The sequence below is a fragment of the Lycium ferocissimum genome, chromosome 12 (genome assembly GCF_029784015.1).
Source record: "Lycium ferocissimum isolate CSIRO_LF1 chromosome 12, AGI_CSIRO_Lferr_CH_V1, whole genome shotgun sequence".
NCBI lineage: Eukaryota > Viridiplantae > Streptophyta > Magnoliopsida > Solanales > Solanaceae > Lycium > Lycium ferocissimum.
The window spans coordinates 30119600-30129349 of NC_081353.1; positions in this window are offsets into that span (position 1 = coordinate 30119600).

Genomic DNA, 9750 nt, shown 5'->3' on the forward strand with positions numbered 1-9750 from the left:
CGACGTGTGCGTCGTGAAGGCATTTACGACAAATTTAGAAAGTTGCTAACGTGGACTTTGGAAAAAGAAACGTGTTAATGTTATCTCCACTTCAAGATATATCCATATTGGAAGTTTTGTCATTTAATAGGAAATTACTCTATTTTTAGCATAATTATATCCATATTGGAGGTTTTTTCTTTAAGTTTTGCACTTGATTATTGGTATTTCATGTCTTAAATTATCTATCGTTTTTTTTAGTTTATTTGTCTCTTAAAAAATATTAATTAGGAGGGCTTTTTTATTATTTTACGCTTATTTATGTCTAAGTTATAATCTTTTTCCGTTAAATGTTTACTCTAATATTTATGTTTCATATTCATTAATGATATTAGCTAAACTCCCCATAATAAAAGAGTTTGTAGAATTCACGAAAAATCCTACTAAAGGTACAATGGAAAAATAATAATTAATTTTGTCTTAAACTTCTAAAACGATAAATAGTTTGAGACTATTATTTGCAAGGCAAATAATTTGAGAACGGGGGAATATTAGCTTTGGAGTCTTGCTTAATTCAAATTATAGTTATTTAATGTTTATTAAAAAAGATGTAGTAGCAATTTCTATTAGGATTTTCTTATTCTCTAGATTGGAACAAGACTTCTGATCGAGGACGGAGAAATTATATCTAATTTACCACATCGTCCGGTTATGTATTCATATGGGAAGTTGTCCTAAGATGGAATATACCAAGGCCATTGAAAATATTAATGGCCGATAAGCCATTTTACAAGTTCGTTTTAGAATTATTAGAGTACTACTACTCTCAATGAGACTTTGCGTTCCTTCATAAGTAATGTAAAAAAGGGGAGAAAGACGGAATCCATCGATAGATATTTGAATTATGATATATTTTAATTAAATATCTAAATACATATTAAAGTGTTATTATTTTGCATGTATTTTTAAGTATTCATTATGCAAATAAATTAATAACATAAAATATGTCAATTTCTTTAATTATAACATGTCAACGTCAACTGGAACATGCCAATGATTTTTACTGCCTGTCTACTTTTAGGGAAGAATAGTAAAATAAACGAATAACGCAATTTAATTGGCTCACGTCATGACAACGAGACTCTAACCAAAGATGTCTTACGAGTAAAAGCAATTAAGCAAATATAATTTGCTATTGGCGATCAGTCACAAATTGTAGTTTTTTTTTGGGTGTAAATTGATGTGACAAGTCAATTAATGGGGAGTAAAGCAAATTTGTTTATGTGAAAATTTCTTTTGGACGGTGGTGGACAATGTTTGCACTCTAGTAATCTCGATAAAAACTTTTTACGCACAATAAATTATTTTTTGATTTAGAAGCAAGTTATAAATTAATTAATACAATAATATATATATTTCAAATTCTAAATCCCCTTATATTTTATCATCACATAAGTTTCTATTCATTTTCCTCATGTAATAAGATTAATAATAATAAAAAAAAAAATGGCGGACACGTGGGTGGTCGTTGGGCTACCATATATTTTAAAACTTGGTATTGAAGTGGCAACATCACTAGTCTAGTGCATCGAGGTACATATATATTGACTAGTTGACACAATGATATAACAATCTGATGAAATTATAAAGCACAAACCTTTTTTGGTACAATAATAGAGCACTACGATTTTTTTTTTTTCACTAGTATTACTAGTTTGTTCAATTCTGCATCAGATATTATTTATCTTTTTTGAGCATTAATGAAGTAATTTTAGTTGACTTTGTTTAAGGAAATCATAATTAGTCACTACATGATTGTCCTATCATCTGTTCATGATTAATAAGGTGAAAATGGTCTTAATCATATTTATACTAAAAGTGCACCACAAATTGTAAATCAGATTAACTTTTCAACGTTAAGGGAAATATTTTACATGAATAGTTGTGCGTCCATCAGATCCATGTGCTTCGAGGCATTGAATTGTGTTCTCCTTAATTGCAATATATTAGCCTAACTAACTGTGCACTGTTGAGATAGATTAGAGGGGTAAAACTTACCAGCACCGGATAATTATATCAAGTTTATAGATATATAACATGTGTTTGCATATTTACTTCTATCACTTGACCATGATCAATCAATATTTAATAGTAATAGTTAAATATATATGTTGTCACGATATATTTTCTTACTTTATTAATAATTAAGTGGTGTGTCGGCCAGCTCGTACACACTCAGTTATTTGACTGTGTACTTGTTACCTCTCGGCAGTAAGGTAATGGATAATTTTATCCATCAAGACTTAGTGTATGAAAAAAATCATCTAAAAGATCGATTTTTTATTTTGATTGAAATTCAAACGTTGATCCTCCTGTTATTTTCATCGGACTTTATTAATTACTTTATCTCTCCTTTGAATATAAAATTTAAAGACTTGTTACACGAGGAAATGTACAAAAAGTTACCATTCTTCCTATGTTATCTATTCAAAGAAAAATAAACATTTTCTTACTTCACGCAAAGTTCCAATGTTAACAGTTTACTAGCTAGAGGTTGACTTCAACAAGGAAAGTTTTTTAGTTATTAATTACGAAAAGTGCCAATAAAGAGACATCATTGAAAATACTTTCATTGAGGCACATATAATAATGTATTAATCAGTAGCATCTCTAGCTAATTAAACGCAACTTCGTGATACCACTAAGCATAATTCTGGTTGCTACCGACCTTTAGGACCAAAATTAGATATCTAGGGACCAATTTTTTCCGTCCTTTGAAGCCATTTTTCTTGATGTTACCATAAAATATTGAGTCTTTTAAAAACTACGTATGCAAATATATTAATCATTTATATACATTGTATTGGGTGAAAAGTGCACCCGGAGTTAGCTCATGTGACCGGATGCTCAGAGTAATCGGAGGGTTCATACAACTGGCTTCCACTCTTACCAACTCGGGTCACATCTGTCAACCTCGATCAGAGTGCTGTAGCACAGATCACGTAGGTGCGACAGACACGTCATATCACTCGTACCTTAGGGTGGAAAAGTCTAACTTTGGCTTATATAAGGGTAGCTTAGGATGGAAGGAAGATCATCTGGCTCACACCTTATAACCCTATCTTCTCTTTTCTCTCTAAGCAATATACACAAGATCATCCATTATTTCCAACAGTTACATTCTTGAATCATTTCTTGCTTTTTATCCCGCTTTGTGCTTTACCCCTACTCATTCCCTATCTCTCTTTTCTCTCTAAGCAATATACACAAGATCATCCATTATTTTCGATAGTTACATTCTTGAATCATTTCTTGCTTTTTATCCCGCTTTGTGCTTTACTCGTAGCACTAACTGTCACTCTAATTTCCAGGATTGGATACGATTCACTTGTCTTTAACCCCTATAAAAACAAATCTCTAACTGATTTTCTAATATTTTCTGATTTAATCCGTTTTCACGGGAAAACATAAATGTGCATGTGTGTATGTGTAAGAAACAGAAAAATGTGGCTATAGCAAATTGTGTAAAGACATTAAGGAGCTAAAGAAAATGATTTCTACTTTTCAATCAATAAATAGCCAAGATTAAATAAATATGTTTTGCATCTAATTTCCAGACTCCGAACAAATCAGTGATAATTCTTTTTACGTTTTATATGTCCTAAAACAAAGACTGAAAAAGAAATTTGGTTTTTATTTGCAATTTAGTTGCTTCTATTTCAATTAACCAAAAAGCTATCTATTTATTATACAGTGAAATCTCTATAGTGACAGCGTTTGTCCGAAAATTTCATAGCTGCTATAGTGAGGTGCTATTATGTATGTATACTGACATTTGATGTTTGGATCTCATTTGGGAAAATGACCTAATAATACCACTTAAGACTCCATATTACAAAACATAAGAATATTTTTCCTTATTTACAAAATATACCAATTTAATTACAAAGCATAACGGATCTGGAAAAACATAAAAGTCCACCCTTCCCTTCCCTTTTTTCCCATTCTCTGTTTCATCCAAAACAGAGCCACCCCACCTTTCCTTTCCCAATTCCCTTTCTTCCCATTTTCTGTTTCCTCCAAAAATTTCACCGCCCACCTTTCTCTGACGTCTTCTTTGGCGAGTTGAAGCCACGCTTTGGTGACAGATCTAAACAAACATGATTTGAAAAAGCGCAGATCTAGAAAAAATACTGAGAGAATGAAGCCATTCTTCAAAATTAGCAACTATATACCAAATCAAAATACTGAGAGAATGAAGCCATTCTTCAAAATTACCAACTATATACCAAATCATATATAGGCAATGCAGATCCAGGAATTTAGAGTTTAGGTTCAGATCACGTTTGTACCATTACGAAAGTTCCCTTTATGTGGCAAATACCTCCGTCTTGTCCACCCACTTGAATTCCTCTTCTTTTTTGTTCTTGTTTAATTTTTTTTTTCTACTTGTTGTTTTCGGTCTCCGTTATTTGAATATGAGACATTAGGAATTCCTCTTTCTACTTCCTTTTTTCAAATTATAATTTCCTCTTTGGTCTTAAGTACAGGCTAAAAGTAGTGTTAAGCGCTGGTCTCAAAGGATTGAAAACAACTCCAAACATCGCAAAAATAATTAAATTACTCGAAAATTCAACTATCAAATCGGGAAATTTCAAGAATATGAAACTTTCTGTTAATCTCAAATTCGATTATCGCACTATGCGGATTTAGAACGAAGAAAAATTAGCAGACTGATTGTGGATCTGATGAGATTTGTTTCTCTTCAAATTTTGAAGTGAGATTCAAATTGTATTAAAGTTGTATGATAATTATATGTTGAGTTTGTATGAAAGTTATTTTTTAAGTTTTATATTTTGTTGTAATTGTATTAGTATTGTATGAAAGTTATATACAATGTTGTTGTAATTGTATTAAATTTCAGTCGAATTTTGAAGCGAGATTCAAAATTTGCATTAAATTTGTATGAAAGTTGTGTACAATATTTTTGTAGTCATATTAAATTTCCAAAAACCTAACATGAACTTTTTACAAATTTTATACAGTTATATACATATTCCATACTGTTTCTCTACAGTTTTCATACACGAAAAATATGAGAATTCTAAGCCTTGAGCGAGATATACATATTTCATATAGTTTTCATACACAAAAGTTGAGCGAAATTTTTAAGCCTTGAACGAGATATACATATTTCATACAGTTTTCATACACAAAATTTTGAGAGAAAATTTTAAGCTTTAAGCGAGATATATACATTTCATACACAAATTTTCGTATATGTTTTGTAAGAAATCTATTGGTATATTTTGTAAACTGAAAAGTATCGTCACATTTTGTAAATATACTCTATTCTTATGTATATATAGGTTATTCTCCCATCTCATTTAGCTGTTATAAACAAAAGTACGCATAAATTTATTTTTCTATACTTTTTTTATATATGCTATAAACGAAAACAAAATACTTGTTAATTTATAATCTCGATTGATTTTTCTGTTTCATTAATAAAAATTGAAGTGACTAATAAATTCATAACTAGTTGTACCGTATTAAGGAGCATATGCATTTTAAATTAATTGAAAATTTAAATATTTCAAGTTTGACGTAAGAATTCTACAATTGTAGATTGTTTCGTAAACTCCAGTCTCTTAGTGATAATATGACGCTTGAATTAACGAAGATTTTTGTCCAAACTTTCAGCAAAAAGGAATTCAATAGCTTTCTCTTGATGATTGCCATAAATATTTTAATATTTTATTTTTATACATAATATATTTCTTACAAAAGATTACTTCCCCTAGTTCAAAAAGATTGTCCACTTAGCCACTTGCACACCTCTTAATTTTTATACATAATATATTTCTTACAAAAGATTACTTCCCCTAGTTCAAAAAGATTGTCCACTTAGCCATTTGCACACCTCTTAAGAAAATACTAATTTCCAGGCAAAAATGGGTCATTTGACTAAACTATCCCAAATTAAATAAGTATTGGGACTTGGTCACTTAATACCTAATCTGAAAAAATAATGTTAATTCTTTCTTGATTAGTTAAGTGGACACCCTTTTTGAACCAAAAAATAAGGGCTAAGTGGACACTCTTTTTGAATTGGAGGGAGTATTACACAATATCTAAGTATGGCTATTATAGAGAGGTAATTTTACAAAGAGTGTACTGCTATAATGAACGTCACTGCTATTATAGGTAGAATGCTGTTATAGAGAAGTAAAATATAACATGAAAAATCGGTTCTGGAGAAAATCATGTTGTTATAGTGAAATGCCGTTATAATGAATGGCAATTATAGATAGGTTTGACTGTAGTTTCTAGCTATGATGGCTTCAGTTTAACTTCCTTTGGCTACTATTGCGTCTATAATTATATGACTTACTACCTAGAGCAAAAAGGGGGAGTGTACTAAATACACAAGAAGGTAGAAGTAAAAATTTACCATGCAAAATTAAATTTGCTATTAGCATTGTCAGCCAAGATTTTAAATAGTTTTTGGTATTACACTCTGCATATTGTTAATGGTAAAGGTAGATTACGTTAATCTCAATATGAAGTTATTGGAGACACACGAAAAAGAATAATTCTATTCTTGAAATTTCTTTTAGAATAAAATACACTATTAAAAAATTATGATTTTTCCTACTGAAAAATGTTCAATGGCTATTTTCACAGAATGTTGGTGGGAAAAACATAATAGTAGTAGTATTTTCACACGGAAAAATTAGAAAATTTCTCAGCGTTTCAATGGGAACATGTTTCTCACTATGCGTTTTTCAATAAACTGGTTCGGTCGGAATGAGGTGAAAAATCATGTTTAATAACACAAATTTCCCACTGAATGTCGGTGAGAAAAAACTCTATTTCTAGTAGTGATAGTTTTAGAACATTTCTAGATTCTACCACTTAATAATTAATGCTTATCACGCAACTTACTTGCAATTACCTTATAAGTAATATGATGATATAAAAAAATCTTTACAGTGACCGTGCATAAAGTTCAAACTCCCTAGAACATGTTCTTACTTCATTTAACTCTGATGTTAGGGCTTAAACACAACATCCAAAATCTTATTTAATTCAGTGACACTACTCGTATTTGAACAATCAAAATTGACTAAATAATTATTTAGACATTCCTCATATTCGAACTATCAAAATCGACTAAATAATTGTTTAATTGACATGGGATACACTTCAACATCTTAAATAATTAAATTGAGGGAAAGTACACAAAGATTTGACGTCATTTCTTCAAATTGCGTCTCTTCATTTGTAAACTAAATTAAAGAAAAGATCTTCAGATTTGTGTAATTAAATATAATTAACATTTCTAGAAGGGAGCCGTTTGTAGCACAGTCGCACCGACCATGCCTAACATTGCACTTCCTAGTTAAGTGGTGGACAACTTTTTTAGGGTCCAATAGAATGATCGAAATCTTAAAACATTATAAATGTGCTACATTGCACATGATAAACGTTCCATCCATGAATCCTGATTCTTTTTGTTTTTCTTCGAACATTCTAAATTTGAAATTTACTGATCCGACTAATTTAAATTTATCCGACGTAGATCCATGCTAAAATAGTATTCCGTCCGTTTCAAAATAAGTATTATTTTAGCAAAAAAAATTTGTCCCAAAATAATAATCGCTTTAGAAATTCAAGACAATAATTAGTAGTAATTGTTTCTAACTATACCTTTATATTAAAGAACTATTTCTTCTTCATAGTGCTCAATCGGCAAGAAACATCTATAATAAATAAGGTACTTTTCTACTTTTTTTTTGTCTCCTTTTGTTTATGCTTCCACCCAGGCTTTTCATTTTGTTTTATAGGAGACCCTAAGAAATTTTATATAATAATAAATTTAGAAATGTGAGGTGAGGTACTTTCCCCGGCATACAGAAAGAAAATTTAGGATGACAGCTTTCAAAAGACTAGTAAGCGACAAAGAAAGGGAGGCTCTCGAAACAAACGAAACTAAAAAGAACATAAGAATTAGCACCATTCATACGAGTGTTGTTCATTTTCTTTGGTTGTATGAGTATTTTTAAACGAGTGGAACATTAGAAAGAATAGTCTGTGGACGATAGCTATGAAAATTTCTCTAACTTACGAGTATTCAGTGTAAAAGTGACTGGAAAGGGAAGAGAAATTCCTTTATTTTATTTTAAGATACTATAGAATAGTGGGATGGATCTCCATTATGATGGTCTTTCATTTCTTTCGACTTATGACCTATTAAACAGTGAAAATGTAGTGACAACATTATATGTTTTCTATTTGCAGCATCTATATATCACATATGGAGTGAGAAATTCTCGCAGATTTCAACAACAAAGCAAAGCCCCCGGATTTAGAATCAAGGATATTGTCTTGCAGTTACACCAAAGGAAGAAAAAATGGATAACAGTTATAGATACTCTGAATAGGTTTCCTACTTGTAAATAAATGGTTTTAGTTGTTTTATTAGTTGGCTGATGTTTGTTTTACACAGTTGTTATAATTGTTAAAGTTGGCATTGCTATTAAGTGGCCTCAGTTTCATGAGCTAGTTGTACATATTGGCCTATTTGGTTAAATAATTTTTTCAGTTTAACAAAAAAAAATGTCTAAAGAATTTTTGCCAGAGTACTATGAAAGTATGCATGGTATTTTTTTCTTACTTCTACTTGTAACTCTTACATGACGTTTTTTTTTTAAAAAAAGTTATCAAAAATTAATCTGACTGTGTCAATACTAAAGAGAAATCAAGATGATTAGAGTTGATCCCAAGGAATATACCATCAAGCATACACAATAGGTATTAAACCAAGAAACTAAAGACTAAATTAAATTATCATCAAGTTCCCACAATAAAAATTAATCCACGAAGGAGGAAAAATACATCACTATTAGAATTAACAAGCTAAAAGACATCACTACCAATTTGTCGAATCAAACTCTCATATTGAATTGCAACTATTGAATTGCAACTATTGAATGCTTCTATTGCTCGTCATCTCCGTGTGTTCTTTTTCCCGAAAGTTGATCCAAGCATCCAAGATACCCTAATTGAACGAGTCAGGACCTTATATAGCATTGAGGTAAGTCAAACAAATTCCCGAATTGACCTTAATTTAATATTCCTTGATAAGCTGTTGCGCAGTCGCGCAGCTGAAGCCTCAAACGCGCAATGACCGCGTAGAGCGTCCAGTGACTATTGCTCCTCTACCTCTGTTGCACGGTGGGACTTCAAGGTGCACGGTCATGCACTATTTTTTCTTCCAAGAGCCCACTTGTTTCTTCCGTAACTCCATTCTTCTTGCTTTCAAATAGGATTCGTCTTCGCCTACTTAAAAACAAGTCAATTTAGAAACATTCACACATAATATCTCTAGTTTCACATAAAATCACGTCAAATAAACTCGAGGAATATATAACCATCGGCTCATTACTTTAGCTCGTTGTGTGTTCATTTAAGACCCATAATATGCTTCTATGGATATTTAAAGTGGGAAAAGGTCCAAAAGTAAAATAAGCTTCAAGCACTTGATTTTTAAAAAAGCCCTAACTAGAGGGTATTTTAATAATTTTTTAAGAGCTTGGGACCTAATATAGGATAGTGGATCTTTCTTACCTAAGTTTGATTTTTAGGATGAATGGTAAAGAGAGTTGGGAAAATGTGCCAAACTTCTACACTTAAACCTTTTCTGAACAATTATTGGTAGTTAATTTTGTATGAGTTTAATTTCCCTCATCCCCTGGATTATGTCCA